This window comes from Podarcis bocagei, assembly GCF_964188305.1.
Source record: "Podarcis bocagei genome assembly, chromosome: 15".
Lineage (NCBI taxonomy): Eukaryota > Metazoa > Chordata > Lepidosauria > Squamata > Lacertidae > Podarcis > Podarcis bocagei.
In genome coordinates, this window is record NC_138141.1 from 5,258,104 (window position 1) to 5,284,769 (window position 26,666).

The 26,666-nt window shown below is 42.8% G+C and overlaps 1 long non-coding RNA gene across 3 annotated transcripts; it reads left to right on the forward strand.

Annotated features, from left to right (window-relative positions):
• On the forward strand, window positions 1-26,413 carry LOC308574259. 3 transcript variants are annotated; one of them, XR_014002398.1, is made up of 4 exons: window positions 1-152; window positions 2,108-2,161; window positions 5,598-5,723; window positions 25,283-26,413. It is a non-coding gene; the product is annotated as an uncharacterized lncRNA (long non-coding RNA). The 3 variants fall into 3 exon arrangements; XR_014002399.1 differs by having other exon boundaries at window positions 25,287-26,413; XR_014002400.1 differs by lacking the exon at window positions 25,283-26,413 and adding an exon at window positions 7,773-9,432.
• The last annotated feature ends 253 nt before the right edge of the window (window positions 26,414-26,666 follow it).

A 26,666-nucleotide genomic window follows, 5' to 3' on the forward strand; every position in this document is an offset into this window, starting at 1 on the left:
GAAAACCGAAGCACGCTACTCTCACCACAATGCACTCCAGCTGTTTGATTTTGCTTTGCTTTGGAGTGTATGCCAGTTGCCGGCCAACGGGAAAATTATTAGCTGCCCTTATTGAAACTCAGAAATACTTGCGTCACGCAATGGATCAAGTGGTATGTTATAACTATATACAGAACCTGGTTGACTTTGTCTGACTTGAGGCTGCAATCCTATGTACACTTTCCTGGGAGTAAGGCCTACTGAACACAGTGAGACTTACTTCTGAGTGATAGGACTGCAGTGCAAATTTATATGTATATGTAATACTGAACCACATTTTGTATTTTGTTTCTTACAGCAAAGGGGGAAAATCAAAATTTTAGAATATATATATATATATATATATATATATATATATATATATATGAGAGAATATGAAGCGTTCCATCCAATGCTAGTTCTATTCAGAGTATATACAATGAAATTAATAGACATGGCTTATTGGGTCCATTCCTTGGGTTGAATAGGGCCCATTATCCTTTACTTTTATACTATACATCGGCTGCAATTCAAGGGTGAGGGAATGGTAAAGAAAACAATAATAGAATCATAGAATTGTAGAGTTGGACAGGACCCAAAGGGTCATCTAGTCCAACCCCTGCAATGCAGGAATCTCAGCTCAAGCATCCATGACAGGCGGCCATCCAACCTCTGCTTGAAAACCTCCAAGGAAGGAGAGTCCACCACCTCTCGTGGGAGTCTGTTTTGCTGTCAAACAGCTCTTACAGTCAGAAAGTTTTTTCGAATGTTTAGTTGGAATCTCATTTCTTGTAACTTGAAGCCATCGGTTCAAGTCCTACCTCCCAGAGCAGGGGAAAACAAGCTTGCTTCCTCTTCCATGCAACAGCCCTTAAGATATTTGAAGATGGCTATCACATGTGCTCTCAGTCTCCTCTTTTCCAGACTAAACATACCCAGTTCCTTCAAGCACTCCTCATAAGGCCTGGTTTCCAGACCCTTGATCATCTTGGTTGCCCTCCTCTGCACACTTTCCACCTTGTCAACATCCTTCTTAAATTGTGGTGGCCAGAACTGGACACAGGATTCCAGGTGTGGTCTGGCCAAGGCAGAATAGAGTGGGAATATTGGTAGTGTTACTTCCCTTGATCTGGACACTATATTTCTGTTGATGCAGCCAATCTAAGACAGCAATAGTGAATCTATGGCCCTCTTCTTGTGGCTGTTGGGAGTTGGTGTCCAGCAACACTGGAACAGTCACAGGTTTCTGAACCCTAATCTAAGATTTATGTACAATGGAACCTCTACTCATGACCACAATCCGTTCCGGAGGCCCGTCCTTATGGCGAAATGGGTCGCTGGGAGAGGCGCCGTGGTGCACAGGCGGGGCCAGCGATTGCCCACTTCTGTGCATGTGCGAACGGCGATCGCCACTCCTGTGCGTGCGTGAATGGCGATTGTCACTCCTGCGCATGCGTGAACAGCAGCACACCCGCCGGTTACTTCCGGGTTTGCCACGGTCGCAACTTGGAACACCCACGAGTGGAGGCAGTTGTAAGTAAAGGTTCTACTGTATAGAATTAAATAAGTGGAAATTTACATTTCCTTCTGATGAGCATTCAAAAACCTAATGGGATACTGTGAAGTTGCAGCCACTAGAGTTCCCTTTTTAAAAAGCCATGGGGAAATAAGAACAATTAATGAATGCACTTACAGAGATAAATGCATGAACAACTATATCAGACTATCTTAATGCATCACAAACTAGTAGCCAGAACTTCTGTAGTCAAGGGACTAAGGTAGGAGATCATTGCAGAATAGTTGGAACATAGCATATAGGTCACCTAATGTGTTTAAAGTTACCTGAAGGGCGATACTGTGCATAACTACCAAGAAGTGAGTGAAGTCACAAGTAAGAGGTTTCCAGATTTATGTTTTGTAATGAAAGCTGAACATTCAGTGAGAGGAGATACTGCTTTCCTGAAAGAGTCACCCCCTACAGCTGTTATGGAAAAATACCCTTGAAGAAAAAAGCTGGAAGGATCCAGTTATGTCTAATATTTACTCTAACTTTTGTTACCTAACTATGCTTTGTCATTTTTATTTTCAGAAGAATAAAGACCTCTCAACACCACTGGTAGATATTCCAGAAAAACAAAACCCGGTAAGAAAATAAAAATGTTCTTGATTTTTTTGGGGAAAAAATTCTTTGAAAAATTTGTGGAAGTATTAGCATACCAGATAAAATCATAGAATGGTAGAGTTGGAAGAGACCACAAGGGTCATCTAGTCTGGTTTCTCTTCAGATCGTATAAATCTTTCGCCTTTTACATCTAGTCCAACCCCCTGCCAAGCAGGAATCGTTTGCCTAACGTGGGACTCCAACCTCTGACCCTGAGATAAAGAGCCTTGTGCTCTTCCGATTGAGCTATCCTCTGATATATTGGTATTTCTGGGACAAGTACTTGTATGTGGCGTGCAGGGCCTGCCCACCCAAGAGGCCAGGTGAGACAGTAGCAGGATCCACAGAAGCAGTAGGTCTGGATGGAGATCTTTCTTCCTCTCTTGTTCCTGACATACCGTAGATCTTCACTCACCCCTTCTTCCCTGGTGAGGAGGGTGACACCATTTTGCACTTTGCCTCAGGTGCCAAAATGTCTTGGGCCAGCCCTTGTTGAATGTACCAGTGCTATATTTCTATTTTTTTTAAAAAAGAGGTGCTGGAACTCCTCACCATGAATGTCTCCCTCGTTCTCTTAGAATGGCAATGGCACCCACCTGAGAGGTGCCGGAACTGAGTTCCAGCTGAAAAAAAAGCCCTGCATAGTACTGTGGCATTTGGATGCCCTGAAATAACAGTAATTCATTATTTTTGAAATAGGGTTGTTCTGAGATAGTAAACTGCCTCTGAAAATAATTGATGTTGAGCTGAGACACGTTCCAGCTAAAGTTAAGTCATACTAATATCATTGTAAATTAGTTGTGTGTTGAGGTCCCCAAGCCACCCCACAAATAACACACAATTGACACATAATTTTTGTTTAAGGCTTTTGGCATAATTTTGGCCACAACTTTATTAAAATACAAGAAACGTGTGTGGTTGCTTAGGCATTGGTTGTGACTATCTGACCCCGCATGAAAACAGACTGACATTTGCACGCATGCAAAGTCAGAAAGGGAAAACATTTTGGGGAGAAAGATGGAGTTGGGTACCATGCCCTCACCTCTCCCCAAATGCTCCCAGGGGCTCATGTGTGGTCCTAACCCCTTGACGGGGGTTCAGACAAAAGCATGGCGAGCCCCTAGATTCCTTTAATGGAATACCCTTGCAGCAGCAGCATTTGGAGGGGCAGGCACAGCCAATCCATACCCCTCCACCAACCAATTCATAAAACCAATGCCTAACCGCAACCTTACAAGTTGTGACGATTTGCTACGCATTAGGCAAAAACCAAATGGCACCAGCCAATCAGCCAAATGGACAAAATTCCTACCGGGCCCCTGCCCCAAAGCAGACGACCCCATGACAGGTATAGCAAGGTCAAGCGAACAACCCTAAAATTAGGGAGGGTGGACGGGTATTCAGTGCGCGTAGTGAAAAGAGGAAGCTCAACGTTGCACACAGGGCATATAAAGGCTATGGTTGTCAATCACAAAATGGCAACATATAAATCTCCCCAGCAACAAGCAGAACTCAATCATAATGGTAGCCAACCCTCTTTCCCCACCCAGCAACAGTGGGTGTCTTGTTAGCCCCCACCACAACACGTGCTCTCCATGAAGGAGAACACGCTATATGCATAACTTTGACTTGACTGACTTTCTGGTTTCAAACCACATGTTATAAGTTGTCCAGAGACAATTTCTCCCACTGGTATGTGCTGTAACATGGGCATGGGGAACCTTTGGCTCTCAATATGTTGTTGGAGTCTCCCTACCATCAGCCTAACCAGAAGGACCAAATAGACAGGGAGATGAGAGCAACACAAGCTCCACATCTCAATTAAAATAGTCACCTGAAATCTACAACGTGTGGATCACTTTACAGGAAGTATGTGCGAAGAATTGGACTTACATCTTTTTTTAAATATTAAAAAAACTTACAATGCAACAGTGGGGATATCATTGATGTATTAACATTGATAAGTGAAGCAGACTGCTGGTATCAGGATTTAATTGGGGATCATGAATGTTACTGTGCTTGAGAATGTCACATTGTTAATAAGTGTCTGATCTAATTATTGGGATTTTATAAGTCCAGAGCATGTTGATCTCTCAGAATTAGCATCTAGTATTTTGATATCTAAGGGAGTGCACACTGTTTTAAGTGTTGTGCTGTATTTGCAGCAGTTATATTCAAGAATGAACACGTAGATAAGCTCTAGGTAGTCTTTCTGCTAGTATCTTAGAATCTTTGTTTTGATATCATAGTTGTGTCATGACCCTGTCTTATATCCAATATAGCGCTAAGTAATGGTCCAATCAACACAAGGATTTGCACCTGCAAAACAAGACCCCTTTCCCTCCATGCCCCTCTAAATCTGCTCTGAAGCAGGTTTGGGGAGAGCATAGGGCATATTGTGGAGGATGAAGAAGTCCCATTATACAAGGGTAAACCCTTATGCTGATGGGATAGTTGCTTATGACTACATTGAAAACACAGGACAGAGTCATTCCATTTTGTTATCATGGTGAGGGCTACTTAGCTGTGTAGGTCAGGATGAATTCCCTCCTGTGGTCAGTGTTTGTTCAGGATCTGCATCTCTAGTCAGATAAAATTGGGGTTCGAGCAGTTTCCCCATGCTATTTGTGGGTGGCAAAATTGGGCGTGAGTGGAAGTGCTGCCTTCCCTCCATGTTGTTAAGGTGCAAAAGATTGGCAGCACAGGAGCCATAGTACTGCCTGGATTAGGAGCACTGGGGAAAGCTTAAAGAATCCACCAGTGCTCCCAGTTCATCCCAAACTGATGTACCTAATAAGCTTCTTAGCAGCAAAGGAACACCAATATTTCTTGCATTCCCCAGCTGGTGGCTGATCAGCTGAGCAAGAAAGGTGAGTGAGTCCCGCCCCTCTGGCTTGGCGGACTGCATTTAACATGTGACATGTGGTCTGGTCACCTTTGGAGTAGAAAAAGAGGCCCATTATTTAAGGTTGAACATTCTGGAAGCCTTTTAAATCTGGATCATGGGGGTGGGTGGGATGGAGATGACTGTGAGAGGAAATACTAGTTGTGAAAATGGATGACATGACTCATCTGCAGTGGTGGCACCAGAAAAAAAGAAGTCTTTGTTGGCACAGAACAGATAAAGTATATTTCTCTGTGGGAGAGAAAGAAAAATAATAGCGTAAGTTGATGACAGGAGTTCAGAAATGGGAGGGGATGGGGGGCAAGCTCCTTGTTTGGGGGGCACAGCCCTACCTGCCTCTCGTCCACTGCTACCTATGATCATTTGGAGTTTCTCAGGTAAAAGCCCTACGGAAATGAATGGGATTTGAACCAGAAAAGGCCCTGAATTCCACAGCTATGCTGTAGTGCTGCCATATTTAACAATGGTGTGTTTAATCTGACAGGTGACCTTAAAACAATCCTCTCATTTCAGAAACAGTGTGAAAAGAAAGATTTGAAGACATTTAATAATTCCATGGATTCTGTGCCACAGTTCCACGAATATCATAATCTTAGAAGCAGCCTTCATGAACTTGCCAAGAGGTGGCATTCACAGAATGTAAGTAGATCTGTTTCATTTTGCTCTTAAATACTCACATTAGGCATAACTCAGTGGTTATAGGAGGGGTAGTCAATGTGGTTGGACCATCAGCCCCAGCCAGCATGTCCAATGGTCAGAGATGATGGGAAATGGAGTCCAGAAACAACAGGAGAGCACTATACTGGCTGCATCTGATGTATAGAGTTGTTACTAGTTTTTGGCTTAGTGGCAGAAATTGGTGACCCTTAGGCTGGATCTAGACACATCAAAGAAGCGTTTCAGTTTAAAGCACTGTAAATTCAAATAGGGAAAACAGGTAGAGAAAAACTGGTCTCCACGTCGCCATCTGGTGGCACAGTGTATATCACATATACAACGCCTATAAATCACTTTTTCTTTACCAGCTTAGCTAAGTCCCCAGTGGATTATTGCTATTTTAGTATGACAAATCCAGAGCCACAGCTATGATCATCCACACACATTATATTGCTGCAATTTTGAGTTATGAAGCATAGATAGCTTGCTCACAAAGAGCTGTCTTATCTTCAGTGATGCAAAGCAGGTGTTAGTTAATCCTGAGCATAGTAAATGGATCAAAGCTAACTGATTGGCTCCATTCTATTTAGGAGCAGTGATGGGGCCAAATTCAAAACTTGAAGAGTTTGAAATCCGAGCTCCCACAGTTCCAAAAATGTTCAACCCAATATGAGCTTATACCCAGCTCATAATGGGATTCATCCCTGCCATTAGACAACCCCCTCCTCACAAACAAAAACTCTGACACTTGGAAAAGTGGGAGAAGAGAACCAGTATCAGGGAGAGTTCACTGGCCCTTTACCTGGACTGGGGAAGCTTGACCACAGTAGTTCAGGCACCGGTGACTTCAGAACTGGGTTTTTGTAATGTGCTTTTGCTCTGGATCTGAAAACTGCAGTTCCTGCTGAATGCTTTATAGCAGCTGAGCAGGACTGAAACCTTGCCATCGTAGAAGACCTCTGCTCAGAGATCTCCTCTGGTTGTTGATTTGTTACCGGGCCAAGTTCAAGACGTTACTATTATTACATAAAGGTCTTGGCACCTCAGGGCCAGCTTACTTGATGATTCACCTTACCCCATACATACCAACGCGATTACTTTGCCCTGTGTGGTGTAGTGGTTAAGAGCAGTAGTCACGTAATCTGGGAAACCGGGTTCGTGTCTCCGCTCCTTCACATGCAGCTGCTGGGTGACCTTGGGCCAGTCACACTTCTGTGAAGTCTCTCAGCCCCACTCACCTCACAGAGTGTTTGTTGTGGGGGAGGAAGGGAAAGGAGAATGTTAGCCGCTTTGAGACTCCTGAAGGGGAGTGAAAGGCGGGATATCAAATCCAAACTCCTCCTCCTCCTCCTCCTCCTCCTCCTCTTCTTCTTCTTCTTCTTCTTCTTCTTCTTCTTCTTCTTCTTCTTCTTCTTCTTCTGTGGAACTGTTCATTTCATGCTGGGATGCATGGGATATATGGTGTTGCTTTCATTGTATGGTGTGGATGTGACTTAGGCCTAAATGAGCATCACAATGCAGTAAGACACTTGGGCATTAAGAAGCAGAATTAGCACCTGCATGCAAAAAGGTGAAAGGTTGAGAGACAGTGGCTTTCCCAGTCAAGTAAATACTCGCAGTATATTTATTTCAATTTCCATCTTTGAAAATAAGCCATGCTGAAGTTAATTTCTACTAGTTGCAATTAAATTTTTATGCTCATTCACTGACCCATCTTCTGAGCGTGTGATTGCCTTATCACTGTACCCCATCTAAATGAACTTCTGGTTGCGGAGACCACACTCACTAAAGAGTATTATTACTTGATGATAAAAATCAATTAACAGTGATTTTTTGATTACAAAACAAGCAATTATTTAATGTCTCTGTGTGCATGCATAATAGCTATGTTAATCACACTCATCAAATGAAAAAATTGTTGTAAGAGCAGATAGGTAGTTGATATTACGGACTCCAATTCACACCTGATCTACAACTTTGGAACACCACATCTTTCAACACCAGTTTTCTTTTATATTTTTTTAATAAAAGGAAAGTGACCTGAATTGTAAAACTTCAAAAGGAAGCCCCAAGCAACTATTGGAAAATCTAAAAATATTTCTGAAGAGACTGCATGACGGCAAGTGGTTGAAAACAGAAGCAAAGCAATGAGACAAAGAAAGTTTTTCAAATGCTTTGTTATACATTTTCACTGAGCCAAATTTCATGAAGAAGACCAAAAGTTCAGTGCATCTTCTCCAAAGAATATGGAATTGTATTTTGGCTTTATTTACTTATTTGATCACCCTACACCTACAGAGGTTTTAGGGCAATGTGACCGGTTCCCCCATGCAGGGGGCAAGGGCACCTTCCTACGTCCTTCCCAAAGCCTAGTTAGTTCTTGGCCAGCTTTGAGAAGAAGGAGAAGGAGAAGAAGGAGAAGGAGAAGAGGGCTCTAGGACCCTGCCAGAGTTTCATGCCTGCTTCCCAAAGCTTAACTCCTCCCTCCTCCCTTGCACAGCTTTGGGAAGGTGGCTTTGCGCTGGGCCCCCCACTTCAAATTTTGGCCTCACACAGGATACCATATTACCAAGGTCCATCCTGGATACCTAGCACTTTTAATTGTTGCTTAAATTTTATTTATTTATTCTCTGTTTGTTTGTTTGTTTGTTCAGTTGCTGTTTTTATAAACAGGAAGTAGCATTTCTTTCAGTGGGTGAATTTTGGTAATCGTGCTTTAAGCCATTTCGAGTTTGCTTGTAGTGTGTGTGTGTGTGTGTGTGTGTGTGTGCATACACAGTGGAACTTTGGTTTTCGAGAAGCTCGGAAGCCAAATGCTTAGGAACCCGAATGCCGAAAACCCGGAGGTGAATGCTTCCAATTTGGAACGCGCCTTGGAAGTCTAATGGCTTCTAATAATAATAATAATAGTAGTAATAATAATAATAATAATTTATACCCCGCCCATCTGGCTGGGTTTCCCCAGCCACTCTGGGCGGCTTCCAACAAAACACTAAAATACAATAATCAATGTGTGCTTCTCCATTTTCTCAATGGAATTTGCTGACCGCCCATCACACCTCAGTCGTCGAACATTTTGGAAGTTGAACGGTTTTCTGGAATGGATTACATTCGACAACCAAGGTTCCACTGTGTAATATCTATGAAATACAAGGTTGATCTTAAAATGTACAGGCATCACAGATTGTGGCCAATGGCATAGAGGAGAACATGGTCATATAACATACTGTGTGAGCTTCATTCATTCTTATTGATAGCTCATTTGTTTTGCATGCAGATGGCTTCAAGTTCAATCCCTAGCATCTCCAGGAGAGCCACTACCAGTCAGTGTAGACAAATACTGAGCTAGATGATGGTTTAACTCGGTATAAGGCAGCTTTCTATGTTCCTATAGATAACCGATACTTGGCATATTTGTATATTCAAACATACCCTCATGTTGTAGGTTAAAAATAAGTCTATTGAAAGATTTATATGTGAATGGAAAAAGTGATGTGCACTATTATTATTTATACAATGGATTTTATTTATGCTATGCAATTATTTATTTTGTATGCAATCACTCCTTTATGCTTAAGAAAACCAAAATAAAACTGGTATACAGATACCAAATGCAAACCATGCATTTCTGAAGGGTTTGTAAATGGCTAGTGGCGTGTGTGTGACCTTCGAATAAATAATTTTGCCTAAATACTGTTTTGTTTTTATTGTGAGAAAATATTGCTGTTGGCATCCATGGAAAAAGAGGAGAGGTGGGAGGCACTGGCCAAGGGAAACCCCAGAGGAGGAAGGCTCAGAGTCAGAGGATTGGTGGTGGGACACTGGGAGGAGGTCAGAGGGAGGAGATTGGGAAGAGGGGCTAGATGCTGAAGGGGCAACAGGGTTTAGTGAGCAGGAAGAACCTGGAGCAGTTCAGGGAGCAGTTCGGACGCTGGGAGCCTCCCTCTCCTGCTGTGACAAGCCCCCCCCCCCTTCTCCAAGAACGTGCAGAGTAATGAGGAGAGCAGAGCAGAGCAGAGGTCAGAAATGGGCAGACACAGTTTGAGACTGTTTGGGAAACATCCGGAAGAGGGGTGGAAGGCAGGGATCTCCAGCCCTGCCAACTGCTCCATAGGTGCAAGACCTACTGGGAAGTGTTCCCAAGTTGTATGTCATTTCCTTGAACAAAGAGTTAACTTCACTGACAATGGAGCCCTGCGTCTTTTGTGCTGACCTGCATCTGACATCCATCTCTCTTGAGCGACAATGGAGTGTGGCTTCTGGCGAAGTCAAACCTCTGGGTTAGCAGGACTGAAGCGACCTCCCTGGGCAGCGTCCTAGGCTGACCAGAGGACAAGACCCCTTGGCCTCACTGATGTGCTCCAAAGGAAAGCAGAGCAATACACTTGGCATAATACTGGCTGCAGGAGTTGCCTGAAGGAGGCATACAAGGCACCACCCCACCATCTTAGGGACTCAGGACTTGTGTAGAGTTTACTCCTTAGCCTTTTTTCTCCTGAAGATATTCTGCAAGGGCAGTGGAGGTTTAGGATCAGAGTTTCCCTTCTCCTAGATGGGCTACACTCCCAGGTTGATGGTCCCCATCTGCCCCTCACTTCCCTCTACAGCACCTGCAGAAACCACCTTCTTGACCATTGGACCCATTATTGGTCTCATCTCCTCAACCTGCTGGTGCCTGTCTTCACATGCATGGGAAGTCCCTAATTCACCAAGGGTTTGAGACCCATCAACTACCCTCACCTGGTTTAACCGGCCAGTCAAAGCCATTTGCCAGGGTGTGGCTGCTGACAGTTTTTAGGAGCCACAGGTGGAAGCTGAGTGCAGGGTGGGAACCAAAGGTGGACAAACTATCCCAGAAGGAGCACAACGTGTCTCACACCAGAGGAACTATCCCTCCCCTAACACCCCATGCACCCCTATAAAAATATATACTATGATAAATATACAATATTTGTAGCAGGGCTTTTGCTGGATAGCACTTATTGACCTTTGCCTTCTCAAACATGATTTTCTTCTCTAACCACATTTCATGAATTTCATATTGTAGAGATAGGATGAAGATCATCAAAATTATTATTCTGGGAAATCCAGAATTCATTAGCATTTTAATGCACATTTCCCACAATATTCACATTTCTGCAAACAATTTCCCCTAATACCATGAATTTAGGTATGCCATTTGCAGTGACTTATTCATGTTAATGTACTTTCCTCACTATTATATATGGATTTTTGTGTACACTTTTTTTTTTAAAGGGGAACTGCATCACAATGTTTTGAAGAAATGTGAATTTCAAAGGATAGCAGCATTATGGTTTGCATATTGTTCGGGGAAGAGTAGATTTCTAAATTTCTCCCCAGCCATAGATCCAACCATCGTGACAACTCTTAAATCACTAATATAACTGTTCTTTGATTCATTTCCCACACATTCATCAGCAGCATCAGCCCTGGTCTTGTGTACACTGGGGTCAATGACAGCATCAGGGCCTAAGTGGGAGCATCTCTCCCTCAGGTCCCTCCAAGATGAAACACCACCCCAGTGCTCCAGGGTGCTCACCAGTGTGGGTTGTGCTTCTGCTTCACTTGAATGGGGTGATATGATAGCCATGTTCAAATATATAAAAGGATGTCACATAGAGGAGGGAGAAAGGTTGTTTTCTGCTGCTCCAGAGAAGCGGACACGGAGCAATGGATCCAAACTACAAGAAAGAAGATTCCACCTAAACATTAGGAAGAACTTCCTGACAGTAAGAGCTGTTCGACAGTGGAATTTGCTGCTAAGGAGTGTGGTGGACTCTCCTTCTTTGGAGGTCTTTAAGCAGAGGCTTGACAACCATATGTCAGGAGTGCTCTGATGGTGTTTCCTGCTTGGCAGGGGGTTGGACTCGATGGCCCTTGTGGTCTCTTCCAACTCTATGATTCTATGATTCTATGAATCCTTGCTTGAACCTGCTAGTGATGATATATGGTGAAACCACAGACCCAGATGGAACCAGTTATTTCTCCTGATCCCATGATAACACAGAGCACTAAAAACAATGCTTCCTTCCACAGATGGATTTAGGAATGAGAACCAAACATTCACCCTCAGTCCTGCATGACTAGGCATTCAGTGAATGGGGAGGCTGTAGCTGCAGCTAACAGCAACGGCTGAGGGACGCTTGGCAGCCTTAAACAGGTGCAGCCATGCTTCCGCATGATTATTTGGATGGCACAAGGCAATCAACAAGTGGATAGGAATAAGTTTTTCTCCTTCTGTCCCAATATTAGAACTCAGAGGCATCCAATGAAGATGAATGTTGGAAGAGTCAGGAAAGACAAGAGAGAGCCCTTCTTGACAGAGTACATAGGTAAAAGGTGGAATTTACTTCCACAAGGTATGGACCAACTTAGATGGCTTTAACAACAGATTAGAAAGAATCATAGTGGATAAGGCTATCAATGTTTACTGGCCATGATGACCATGTTTTACCTCCACTGTTGGAGAGTATACACCTCTGAATATCAGTTCCTGTGAAATTAAGAGAGAAGAGTGCTATTGCACTCAGGTCCGGCTTCCATGCTTCACATAGGCATCCGGTTCTTAAGTTCTTAAAATAAATGTGGGCAATTATGCAAGAGCAGACTTGAAGTTTTTGTATTTTAGATCTTACATTTTTCCAGGAAACTTTTTCAGGAGGATCTCTGAGGGAGACAATCCATGTCAGTTGCTGGGAAGTGGAGAGAGTGGCTGTTGCACTAGGGCTCTGCGTGCTGGCCCTCAGAGGCATCCAGATGCAGCATTTTGGCTTGATATAGCAGGGCTCGTCTTATATTCCTAACCAGTTAACGCTTTTAAAGCAGAGGCAGGGAACCTGTGATGTTCCAGATGTTGCTGGACTGCAACTCCAATCATCCCTTTACCAGTGGTCAGGCTGACAGGGGCTGAAGTTGTAACCCACCCACCCACTTCTGGGGGGCCACTAATTCCCCACCCCCTTTCTATTGGGTGTAATCAAAACACACAACACAATGGAAACCAACATTTTGCTTGCTTCCCCCCCCCCCCCAAATCTCTTTAAGGCAATGATCATTATTGAGTCTCATCAAACATCTATTGGTCATGCTATGCAGATTTTTCTTTTTTTTTGTTTTGTTTTTTTAAATCCTACTGGGCACAATCTAAAGAATCATCACACCCCCAGAAAACCCTGCAAAACAAACAAACAAATAAAATCATCATCATCATTATTTATTAAATTTATATACCGCCCTATACCTGCAGGTCTCAGGGAGGTTCAAAAGATAAAATTACAATATAAAGCACAAAATACATAATCAAAATATAAACAGAAACAGCCAAATAACCCCCCCAAAAAACCCCCACATTAAAACAGTTTAAAAATTTATAACAACAACAACAAGCACAATTAAAAAGCAGTTTAAAAGAATAAATGCCTAATTCTTGTTTGGGAATCAGAAACATCAGAAAACATTTCCTGTGCTGCACTGGGTGGGGACATTTTCTGCACTTCCTGATTAGTATTTTCACTGATTAGGTTGCAGATAATCCACTGATTAAAGTGCTCTTGGCTATTTCGGAGTGTCACATAAATATACATGAATGCAATAGGAGGGGAAAAGAGTAAACAGACAACAAAAACCAGATCTATTAACATGCTCTATTTTAAAGAAGGTTTATATAAAACAGCCGGCTGCATTCAACGGTGGCTGCTCAGTTGTGGCTGGTACCCATTTGGACTGGTATGGTATAAGGCAGGCATGTCCAAAGTCCGTTTTGGGGGTCTAATCTGGCCTGCCGGTCAGTTTAATCCAGCTCCTGTGGCAGGTAAAATCCTTGAAAAAGCTTAACAACTTAAATCCTAAAAAAACCCTTCAATCTTATAAAAAAAGCTCAACAACTTTGGTCAGCCCTCATGCATGTTCACTTCACCAAATCTGGCCTTGGCCCTCTTTGAAAAAACTTTGGGTACCCCTGGCGTAAGGCCAGGAGTTGAGCAGTAGGTGGAGCGAGATCCAATGACACCCAGAGCCAATTATTTCTAGTTTTGTTCCTATTGTCTTCCTTTCAAAGTTCTACAAAGGCAATAGTGAGACTGAGGAGGACAGTGACAGCTAGGACCACAGCCCTCTGAACCACCTGTAAGCAAGAACACAGGCAGGTGGAGGCTGAGGACAGAATGTGTTTGGTGGGGCGATGCCCTATTTGCCCTGAAGGACCAGTCTCCTTAGTGACAGTCTGCTGAATCGATTAGCAGAACAGAGAGGAGACAAATTGTAGGTGATTACCCTCCCCCCCTCCCCTCAGGAAAAAAAAACTTATTCTGAAGATTTTCCCTTGGAACATATTTTGGGGCGTGGGATGAGGCCCTACAGGCAGGAGGAGAGGACCACCAGTAGCTTCCTCTCCCTGTTCTAATGCATGATTCTTTCCATCAGCAGTCACTGCTGGACGGCACCCACAATCCTTACTCCCGTGGAAAATGTAGAACAATGTCTGCAACGACATTTCACAAAATGCCAAATGACAGAAGATTTTCAAATTTGGATTTGCGGTCAACATTTGCTCACAAAATTTGACATCAGAATGTCAGGATTGAAAGCTGAGAATTTACCCCCCCCCCCTTTTGGCCAATCTAAGTTTATTTTTCCTAGTTGGCTAAGTCAATGAATAAGGTTAATATAAAATTGAATTAATTAGCTTGCAGACAGTCTAAGAGATGCTGTCACATACTAATTGCTCCCCTATAGCGCCCAATCTCTCCTGCTACATGCCATATGTTTTCAAATGCTAACTGCAACCGCACAATAACATTCACATTCATACATTATGTGAATTTCAGTCAAATTTTCATTTGAAAATTGCATACTAGGGGAAATTCACATTTAAATGCTGGTGAGTTTTTAATGACATTTAAAATAAATATTCACAAACCAATGTCAAAATGTGGAGAACTGAATTTAAGACTAGAAAAATGAGAAACCGAGAGAAACAGAAATCAACCGGTTTGTCAGTCCCTGCCCTCAGATTCTACTTGCAGGCTTCCTATAGTTTGGCCACTGTGAGAAAGAGCATACTGTAGTAAATGTGCCCTCTGTCTGATCCAGCAGGACTTTTCTTACATTTTCATAGGAATGAATAGAAATAGTAGCAAACTTTACAGCATATACAACAGTTCATTCATATTAATCACTGAGCTTAGTGTTGTAGTATAACATTCTGGGAGTTCCATCATTGCTCCATCCCTGCATTCATTCTCCCATGTTTTCATAAGTAAACTCTGGGGTGTAAAGGTCAGATGCATGTAACAGCAAGACAATGCACATCACAGATGTCTCCATTTGGCACTCTCCTCTACTAAATGATGGGAATGTACACAAGCTGTGTGTGTATGTGTCTTTATAAACACTTATGCATGACTCTGCAGCTCCCCTGATCTGAAAAAGTCTGTATTACGAACTACACAGAAAGTCTTGTGCTTATTGTTTTAGCAAACACATGGGCTAGAACATACAGTAGGAAGGGATGAAATAGCCTCCACTTCATAAAAGACCCAGCAGGTAATGTTATCCTCCTTGACCCTTTCAGTTCTCTACTGTCCACTTTCATTTCCTCACCTTTTCACACCTTGCAGCATCCACAATGTGTCTCTTTGTTGTTCACTCTCAATAGCAGAGATCTGAGCCTTGGACTTGGAATGTCAACATACAAAGGATAACAAGAGCTCTGCTGGATCAGACCAAGGTCTATTTGTCTAGCATTCTATTTCCATCAGTGGTCAGGCGGATGCCTCTAGAAAACCCAGGAATAGTGCATGAAGGCATTTCATTAGACAATGTGATTTTGCCGTGTGCTTTTATTGAATGTGTTCTGTGCTCAAGTGTTCCCTGAGAAAATGCACTGGTTTTGATGCTGTAGTAAATTTCACCCAACACGTCCATGCTATAAGGCACACTATCGTTACTGGTGGGCAGGATCCAAAGGCAAAAGTGCGTAGAGCAACAAACGTAAATTTCACCATTCTCTCCCGGAAAGCAAGAGCTTTATCAGAGGACGCGTTCCAGCCAGGCAAGAAACATTCCAGGAGGGTGCAAAGCAGTGTATGGGAGGGTATGGCCTGGGTGTGTGACCCAGGAAGGGTGGGGCCGAGGGAGAGTGCTGAGGGCCATTTAGAGAGGCGTGGAGATTTGCTTTGTCCCCTGAGACCTCCCTCCTTATTTTGATGCTGAAGAACTGGCCACAAAAGTCATGACACTTTAGTATTTGGTGAGTCAAATTTCCCTCTTCATTGCTGTGGGACCATCACACCCCCTTTAAACCTGGAGAGGGAAATTCAGCAGATTATTATCACAATCACCATCATCGTCATTGTCTTCTAAGAATTTGAGGGGGAGGGGAGTTGAATTAACTTTCTAAATCTACTTTCTGGCTGAGGTGGTCAAACATAGGGCCTCTATTTTTTTTACACTTTTAAAAAAAACACACTTTACTGGTTGTGAATCACAGCCAACAAGACTGAGTTTCTTCTGGCTATACTCCTTTTCCTGTGCCAGTCAAATTCCCATGGAAATGATGGTAGGCAGTGTGGTTTCCATGGTGATCTGGCTCAGGAAGTAGAGCACAGCCGGAAGGAAATCAGAATGTTGTGTGCTTGTGGAAACTGAGGTATAAAGAATAAATATATAAAAATGCTCAGAAACTATCTCTGTTTCTTGCACGGTAGCAAAGTTAGATGGTGTGATTTGTTTCTTCAATGCATTTTTATAATTTGTTTATATGTTAGAAGACCTCTAGGGGTTAAAGTCAAAGAGTTCAAGAGAAGCAGAGAAGGGGGTGCTGGATACTGACCCCCCATGCCGCTTTCATTGGAAAAGGGGTGTGGTTTAAGCAGCCCGGTCACCCCGCCACTTCCCATTGTGCCCACCCCTTTCCCTGCAAGGGTTCAGGTGAGTGCAAAACGCCTTGGGGCACAGCAAGCTGGGGGGGCTGGGGGGAGGGTGCAATGCCAGTGGGATGATGGAGGGGGAGATAGCAGGCAGGGAAGCTGCTGGGCAGGTGGGGGAGGAAGAGAGACCCCCCCCAAAAATGAAGGGAGGTGGGTGTGCAGCTGAGGTCCCCCCCCATTTCGAGTATTCTGAAAAGCAATATGGATACTATAAACACATGCAGAAGTACAAACGTTTCCTAAATTTCAGCTGGGTTTCCTGCATTCCAGGGGGTTGGACAACCTATTTCTTAATAGGTTTAATTGGGTTTGATGCTTTCTCTTGGCATGTCATTCCTTGAACAGCTTCCTGTGCAAAGATAAGGCTTGCTTTCATTGCTCTGTTCGTTTGTACATGTAACTAGTGTTGTGTGGAGGGAAATGCAGCCCCTGGGCTGAAAAAATGCCCCCCTCCTGCCCTCCTGTGTTTGAAATTCTAGAATAAGAAACTGCCTCTTTCCCCTCAGCTGCTATGTCTGTTTGTGACATCACAGGAGACCATACATAGACAGGGCTGGAAAAACAAGGCCTCAAGGGGGGGGGCATTTATTAATAAAGAAATGATGACTGAGGAGCCCCCCCTTGTGACACGTGTCACCCTCAGAAACCCTCCTTGGCACCCACCAAGGCCCCCTGACCCTCCCATTTTAAAAAAGTTCCCCCCAAATCTGTTAATTTTTACAGTGCTGCAAGACTGTTTGTTTGGGCAGTTGAGGGATTGGTATTATTTATTTATTTTGGCCTTTGTGAGAGATAAATAAACTGGTTCCTTTGACTTAAGGTCTCTGAATCCTTTTAAATAGAGTGATCTGGACAAAATGGGTGAATTAGGAAACCTTTTTATTATACACACTTGCAAGTCTGGTAACCCAAGATCAGGCACATCTTCATCAGGAAAAACACAGCTTGTAAAGTCACCTGTCCGGCCGCAAGTCCCTCCTTCCACGTCCACAAGAAGGGGCGTGCCAGTTTACAGAAGTATCACGTCCGCCTCATTAACATTTTTTTTTTTTTATATAGATTTTTTATTGCGTTTCTTTTCATAAATTAACAAATTTGTTTACATGGCAACATACAAGAAACATTTTTTATATATATATATATAAAGAAAAATAAAAACAAGAAAAAATGTTATGAAACTTTCCTTAACATCTTTCAGCAATTCACTTTTGGACCTCCTCGCATCCTCTCAGCATTGCATTCATTGTTCTAGCCAGTTCAGCAATTTGTTATCTTGTTTCCCATCTTATTATACCTTTAAATATATTATGTTACCAATTTCAAAAAATTGTAATTTAGTTTTGACATTCTTAATAAACATAATAATTTGTTTCAAATATTTCTCGTTTTTTCTATCAATACTTACTTTATCATTTCTTAAAATAGATTGCGGAAACATAACATTTCTTAATCGTGCGCTATCTTAACATTCAAACAACTTATAATGTTTTTGCAAATAGTCCTTAAATTTTTTCCAGTCCTCCTCCATAGTTTCTTCGCTCAGATCTCGGATTCTGCCAGTCATTTCTGCCAACTCCATATAGTCCATCAACTGCGTCTGCCAGTCCTCCAGTGTGGGTAAATCTGGTGTTTTCCAGAACTTAGCGATGAGAATCCTAGCTGCTGTGGTTGCATACATAAACAAGGTTCTGTCCTTCTTTGGCACCTTCCGGTCCACCATGCCCAAGAGAAAGGCCTCTGGTTTCTTAGAGAAGGTATATCTAAATACCTTTTTCAGCTCATTATGTATGATTTCCCAAAAGGCCTTTACTTTCGGGCAGGTCCACCAGAGGTGAAAGAATGTCCCTTCTGCCTCCTTGCATTTCCAACACTTATTATCAGAGAGATGATATATTTTAGCCAGCTTGACTGGAGTCATGTACCACCGGTATACCATTTTCATAATGTTCTCTTTCAAGGCACTACATGCCGTGAATTTCATACCGGTGTTCCATAACCTTTCCCAGTCTTCAGACATAATGTTGTGTCCCACATCCTGTGCCCATTTTATCATAGCAGATTTAACTGTCTCATCCTGTGTGTTCCATTTAAGCAGCAAGTCATACATCCTCGAAAGTACCTTAGTCTTTGGTTCTAGCAACTCCGTCTCCAGTTTCGATTTCTCCAACTGGAAACCCACTTTTCTGTCCATTTTAAATACCTCTTGAATTTGAGCATAATGTAACCAATCTCGCACCTTACCTTTTAATTTGTCCTGGCTTTGGAGCTTCCAGTTATCTCCAACTCTTTCAATCAGTTCCCAATACTTTGGCCAGTAGGCCTCCATATTGGGCTTTTTTTTAGAAATCTTGGCTTCCACAGGTGATAGCCACCTCGGGGTCTTGCTTTCTAATAAATCCTTGTACTTCGTCCAGACGGCAAAAATTGATTTTCTGACAATATGATTTTTAAACAATTTATGGACCTTCGCCTTGTCATACCACAAGTATGCATGCCAACCATACACATTATCAAACCCTTCCAGATCTAGGACATCGGTGTTTTCCAACAAGAACCAATCCTTCAACCAGCAGAAGGCTGCAGCTTCATAGTACAACCTTAGGTCCGGCAGGGCAAACCCCCCTCTTTCTTTTGAGTCGGTTAGTATTTTAAATTTTATTCGGGGCTTTTTGCCCTGCCAGACAAACTTAGAAATATCCTTCTGCCATTTTCCAAAACATTCCATTCTGTCCACGACCTGAAGGGTCTGAAATAAAAATAGCATTTTAGGCAAAACACACATCTTTATAGCTGCGATTCGGCCTGACAAGGTAAGTTTCAATCTTGACCAAATATCCAAGTCTTTTTTAATTTCCAACCAACATTTTTCATAGTTATCTTTAAAAAGGTTTAAATTTTTAGTGGACAAGTATACCCCCAGGTATTTCACTTTTTTAGCCACACTTAGCTCTGTCTCTTTCTGATACTCCTCTATCTCTGTAGGTGTCAGATTTTTGACCAAAACCTTAGTTTTTTGTTTGTTTAACTTAAATCCCGCCACCCGACCAAACTCCAAAATAAGTTCCAAAACTCTTTTTGTACTAGATACTGGCTCCTGTACTGTCAAGACTAGGTCATCTGCAAAGGCTTTCAGTTTGTATTGTTTCGCTCCGACCTCTATACCTTGCACCAGCTGGTCCTCCCTAATCATATTCAGCAATACCTCCAGAACAGAAATAAATAGCAGAGGGGATAAAGGGCACCCCTGTCGTGTCCCTTTTTCAATTCGAAGTTCCTCCGATACCACATTGTTCACTATCAGTTTAGCTTTTTGTTCTGAATAGATTGCTTCTAGTCCATTTTCAAACCCCCGTCCCACTCCCATCCCTTTCAAGTTCTTCTTCATAAACATCCAAGAAATGTTGTCAAATGCTTTCTCCGCATCAATAAAGATTAAAGCAGCCCTTGTATTTCTAATTCGCAACAGCTCCAAAATATCAATAATGTTCCTGGTATTGTCCGACATGTGTCTACCAGGGAGAAAGCCTGCTTGGTCCTTGTGAATTACTTCATTTAACACATTTTTAAGTCTACTTGCTAAAATGTCTGCAAAAATTTTGTAATCCACATTCAGGAGTGAGATGGGACGGTAGTTCTTGAGCTGAGTCTTTTCCCTTTCTGACTTGGGAATCAATGTGATAAATGCTTCTTTCCACGTTTCCGGTGCCTTCCTCCCCTCCATGATCTGGTTACAAACCTCCAACAACGGTTGTATCAAGAAATCCTTCAAAGTTTTGTAATATTTGGAGGTAAGTCCATCCGGGCCTGGAGATTTGCCCAGCTGCATGTTTTGGATGGCACCTTCAATTTCCTGTTGAGTTATTTTGCTGTTAAGAATTGATCTTTTATCTTGACTTATTTTAGGTAGTCCATTTATTTCCAAAAATTGGTCCATTTCCGGTTCTTTCTGAGGCCCCTGTGCGTAGAGCTCTTTGAAATATCTGTGGAAGCACTTTCTTATTTCTTCTGGTTTCTGAACTATTTTTCCTTGAATCTCCAGATTTGTAACCGTATTTAACTTTTGTCTTTTTTTCAGCTGCCAAGCCAGCAACTTTCCACATTTATTTGCTGATTCAAATGATCTCTGCTTCATTTGTTTAATTTTCCACTCAATCTCTTGATTGATCAGTTTCGAATATTGTGCTTGATGAAATTTGATCTCTCTTAGCACCTCTTTAGATTTCGGTTTGATTCTCAATTTTTTCTCTCCTTCACTTATTTTCTCTAATATTTTTTCTTTTTTTCCATTCCAATATTTTCTTTTTATCGAATTCTGTTGAATCAGAAACCCTCTCATTACAGCTTTACTTGCGTCCCAGATTGTTCTTTTCTCCACCGTAGTGTTCAAATTTATTTCAAAGTAGTCCTTTAGTGTTTTTTGGGCCTTCTTCACAATCTCTTGATCTCTTAATAAGGTGTCATTCATTCTCCATCTGAAGGATCCAGTTGGGAAAAGTCTCAGTTCCATTTTTATGGCATTGTGGTCGGAGCAGGTTTTTGGGCAGATTTCCACTTTTCTCGTTTTCGGAGCCAGCCCTCTAGATATCCAAATTTGGTCGATTCGTGTCCATGACAAGTGGGCCTCGGAAAAGAAAGTTCCTTCTTTACCCAAGGGGTTCTTTGTCCTCCAAATGTCGATCAAGTCCATATTGTCTGTCATTTCAAAGAAAGTTTTAGGGAGTCTGCCGTCTGTTGTTAAGTTTTGATTTTGGGATTTGTCCATATTTGTAGACACCACCCCATTCATATCTCCCATCACAATAATATTAGCATAGTCCAAATAGTCCATCATTGTCTCATGCAGCTTCTTGTAGAATTCTGATTTTCCATCATTTGGCGCGTAGATTCCTAATATCAAAATCTTTTCCCCTTGTGTTTGAATTTCAATTGCGAGGATTCTTCCATGATCATCTTTAAATAAAAATTTTGGCGACAGGTTCTCCTTTGCATAAATTACAACACCTCTTTTTTTAACTTTGTCTGATGAGATAAATTCTTGGCCAAGTCTTTTATTAATTAATACTTTCCTGTGGAGCCTAGTCACATGTGTTTCTTGCAAACATATTACATCCAATTGTTCTTTTTTTAGGATATGAAATATCCTTCTCCTTTTTTCCGGAGAATTCCCGCCATTTATGTTCCAACTAAGTAGCTGCAGAGACATCCTGTTCTATTTAAGATGTTCTTAAGATGGGGTGTCTTCCTTTTGTTCAGATCCCGAAGGTATAGGCGTTGGCCCACTTCCGGGCGGTGCTGGTGCTGGTAAAACTGGAAACCAATCCGCTCCTTTTTGGAGATCTTCTCCGTGGTCGTGAAGGAACCTTTGGTTATCTTCAGGTGTTCTTATTTTAACCTTCCTTTCTTTGTAGGTGAAGGATAGTCCCTGTGGAAACTCCCACCTATAGGGGATTGCGTTGTGTCTCAGCAATTTTGCTAATTCTGTATAGGTGGCTCTAAGGTCCAGCAGCTGCCTCGGGATATCTCTGTAAATTTCCACTCTTTTGTCTTGTATTTCAATTGCTTTTTTGAAGTGAAGGCCTAGGATCTTGTCTCTCTCTTCCTTTGTTCTTAAAATTATCAAGCAGTCTCTGGATCTGTCTTTCCTTACCAGTCTTCCCAATCTATATGCCGAGACAATCTTAAAATCCGTGTCTTCCTTTAAACCCCAGAACTTCGAGAATTCCTGTGTTAAGTATCCAATCAAATCTCCTTGCTCGAGTTCTGGAATACCTCTCAATTTGATGTTGCTCTCACGATTTTTCAGTTCCACCATTGACAGATAGACTTGTTGTTCACCCACCTGTTTGTGCAGGGGCCTAACTTCTCCTTTTATTTCTTCAACCTCTTTTTGTAGGACTCCCACTTTCTGGATTGCTTCTCCAGCTAATTCTCGATTTTCCGCTGTTGCTCCTTGCAATTTCTCTATGGCTTGCGTGTGCTGGGAAACTTGGTCAGTCAGTTTTTGAATCGAGGAAGTTGCTTTATCTATCTTCACAGACTGATCGTCCACCTTCTGATTTAAACTTGATAGTTGCTCCAATATTTGTTTTAATAATGTGTCTGACCCACCTGCTGCCATATCTTCCTCAGTGGACTTCTCAGTTATTTCCCCTTGTTCTCTATGAGACACCAGTACAGCTGGAACCGACGAGCGGCGTCCTTGGGTCAATGTTGTTTGTACAAATTGTGCTGGTCTTCTTTCCTTTTCCTTTTCTTTTTCCTTAGCCTCTTTAGATTCCTTTGCTTTAGACGCTCTTGTTCTCCCTGCACCACTCATTACACATCTGTCAATGTTCAAGGTCAAATTGTCTATTGTTCCATGGGAAAGACAAATTCAGGAGTAAACCGCCAGTGAGATGGAATTCAAAACAAAAGTCAGTTCCCAGGATTTTGTAATCCAAAAGCCCTGTAGGGGGAGTGCCACCCGATTTCAAAGACAAGGAAGGAAGTAATCCGCCATTGAAGTTCCAAATTGCTTCAAAACAATAAATTCGTTAATCCAAAAGTCCCTTCATAAATTCAAGATCTCCCAAAGCACCTTTTATAAATCGACAAAGTTTCACGAAAGGTGCTTGTAACAGTATCCCAATCAGTCTTTTCTGCTCAAATGTAACAATTACTTTCTAGCACAGTTTGCAACTGTTTCCGCAGTTTGACACAGTCTCTCTCTCTGGCAGCCCGACAATCTGGCTCTTTAAAAATACAGCCCAAAGAAAACAAAAGATAGGAGGAAAGTCACCATCTGCTGCTTCTTTTAGTCAATGTCCATTTCCACCTTGAGCTCAATAAAAAAGGCAAATTTTATAGCACGAAAAAGTTTAAGCTTCCCAAAGTCCCGTTTCAGATGCTTCCGTTTCTAAAAGCTTTGCTTTGATCTTGTCAGCAATGTCGGAAGACGGACTTCCCTTTTCTCGTCTCCCGCTTTCAGCCAAATTAACCGAATTTCTTTGCCAAATTTTAAACCCCTTTACTCACGGGTATGTTGCTTGCAGTTTAGCGTTGATTTTAGGAAGAAGGATCAGCGCTCATCTGTAACAGCCGCGCGGCTTCGCTTCCGCGGAAAGAGCGATGAACTCACAGCACCGCTACCCCTCCTTCACTCCGGGTCTCCTTACGGGGTCCCTTCTGTGCTTTCGGAGCAGCTTCTGGTGCCCGCCGAGTCCCACGGCCACGGGCTCACTCTACCCGTGGTTTATCTTGATGGGTCGTCGCTATGCCGCAGCGAACGACCCTTTTCCGCGGAGCCCCTCTTCAGAGCCCGAAGAGGACCGCCATTACAGTTTCGCGCCGCCCCCGGAAGTGCGCCTCATTAACATTTTACCATCCCACTTCCCATGTTAATCATAATACAAAACAAAAAACAATACAATACAATACAATACAATACAATACAATACAATACAATACAATACAATACAATACAAATACCTTTATTGGCATTTCAAGTTAAGACATTTCAAAGTGGCATGAGATACAAAGTCTTTTTTCTTCCTGTTTCCGAGAGATTTGAATGGGGAAATCCTTTCGATTCCTCAATAATAAGAGACAGTGGGGTGAGGGAGGCCAGGGCCACATCCACACCATTTAAAGCGCTATGAAGCCGCTTTAAACACTCATGGCTTCTTCCCCCAAAGAATCTGGGAGCTATAGGTTGAAAAGGGTGCCAAGAGTTGTTAGGAGACCCCCGTTCCCTAACCCTAACCCTACCCCTACCCTACTCCCAACCCTAACCCTAACCCGCCTAACAACTCTCTGTCCCCTTAACCACCTACAGTTCCCAGAATCCCTGAGGGGAAGTCATTCCTGTTCAAAGCGTCTTCATAGCACTTCCAATGGCCTAATGTTTCCTCCCTCTTTTTCTTCTCTCTCCCCACTGCCCCATCACTTGCAATGCAGCAGATGTCTGCCTGCAGTCTCCCTTCAAAGCTCCTTCTCTCAGGTCTGGCCACGGCCTTGTCCATTGCTCACTGCCAGTATTTCAAGTTCATTTCTCTGATGTAAATAGGGATGTCTTGCGGTTCTTTTCATGACTTTGAAGGCTGGACTTGGGAAAAACCTCACCGGCTCTGGACATCCCTGTAAGGCAAAGGCAAACAGGTGAGTGGGATGGCCACCATCCCACAGCGTCCTCCCAGATTTCTCTCTGTTTGGCTGCCTGTTAACAAACAAGGCTTCCAAACCAGTTTGCATCCATCTCAGCCAGCGTAGCCTCACGGCATCAACTAGCCTGAACGCAAACTCTTCTGACAGCCATCCACCAGCTGCAGCCTCGCCAGGTTGCAAAATGTAGTGTGTGCACCATTTCATGTTTTACTGGAAAATCTTAGGTCACTGTTAACTGATAGGCTGAGCCTTGGGGGGGAAATTCCCCCTTGAATCTGACTTATGACTTCAGCACTGCCACTACAGAGTGACAGTGTCATCATAATTTCACCATGGCAACTAGCTGCTTCATTTCCACTTATTTGAAAGGCAGGTCAGTGAGTATTTATTTTATTTTATTTTATTTATTTTTGTATATAATATTTATTAAGTTTTCAATTTTTGTCCCAGGCAGGCAGAGAAACGTTACAAGAGGCAGACAGCAAGGAGTACATCTTTGTAAGAAGAAAAACATACACTAGAGAGAATAAATAAATAAATAAATAAATAATGTTACGTTTTCATTCCAGGGTTGGAGAAATAAAGCCCAACTTGCAATAAATTTGTCTGCTCGACTACTACTTGCTATCAGATTTTTGCTATCAGATTTTTCTCAACCAGTCTGTTATGGCTGGAGGATTTTTATTCTCCACTGTTGTTGTTTCGTTAATTCTCTTTCATTAATTTTCCTTCACAGTTTAACTCTTTGGTTCATGAGTGAGGGGCACTTTCCGCCTGTTCCCCCCTCTCTTAACAATCCCACTCCTGAGGTATCCCAATTGGTATAACACACCCAGGGGATCACCTCACCCCTTGTTACTGGTTTGGGAGTCGTCTTCTCTTGGAAGAACTCTCCCCTCCTGGCTAGTACGAGATCCAGGGAGTCTGTCTTCCCACAGCTCCTACCTCTCCCGGCTCAGACTCAGCCCTCCAGGAAAGTCCTGTCTGTATACCTTCCCCAGACCCTCAACCCTCAAGTCTTAATACCTAAGCTATGAGGCTCCTTCCTATAGCTATATTCTCCTTAGAACAGATGTTCCACTCAAATTCTAAACAACTCTCTCAGACAAACACTGAGGTCCAACGCCGAGGGGCTTCTGGCGGTTCCCTCCCTGCGAGGTTACAAGGAACCAGGCAGAGGGCCTTCTTGGTAGTGGCACCCGCCCAGTGGAACGCCCTCCCATCAGATGTCAAAGGAAAAAACAATTACAGTCGTACCTCGGGTTACAGGCGCTTCAGGTTGCGTTTTTTCAGGTTACGGACTGCCAAAACCTGGAAGTATCGGAATGGGTTACTTCCGGGTTTCGGTGGTCGCGCATGCGCAGAAGCGCTAAATCGCATCCCACACAGATCACGTTCGTAACCCGAGCGTCCACTGTACCAGACTTTTAGGAGACATCTGAAGGCAGCCCTGTTTAGGGAAGCTTTTAATATCTGAAGGACTATTGTGTTTTAATATCTTGTTGGAAGCCGCCCAGAGTGGCTGGGGAAACCCAGCCAGATGGGCAGGGTATAAATAAATAAATTATTATTATTATTATTATTATTATTATTATTATTATTATCCTACTTCCTGTCTCCTATCTCAAATCAAGCCCTATCCCTTAACCTGAACCCTGTCTAACATCTCAAAGCAAGCCCTATCCAACCCTCTCCCTTTTATTCTCCCTCCCAAATTGCTGCTCCTCCTTCCTCCATAGCTAGCTGACTTTGTAGCCACTCTGCTGGAATTTTTGCAGGACTGCCTCACTCTAGTCTGGCTCTGCTATCCATCACAGCAGCAAATCACAGCCTT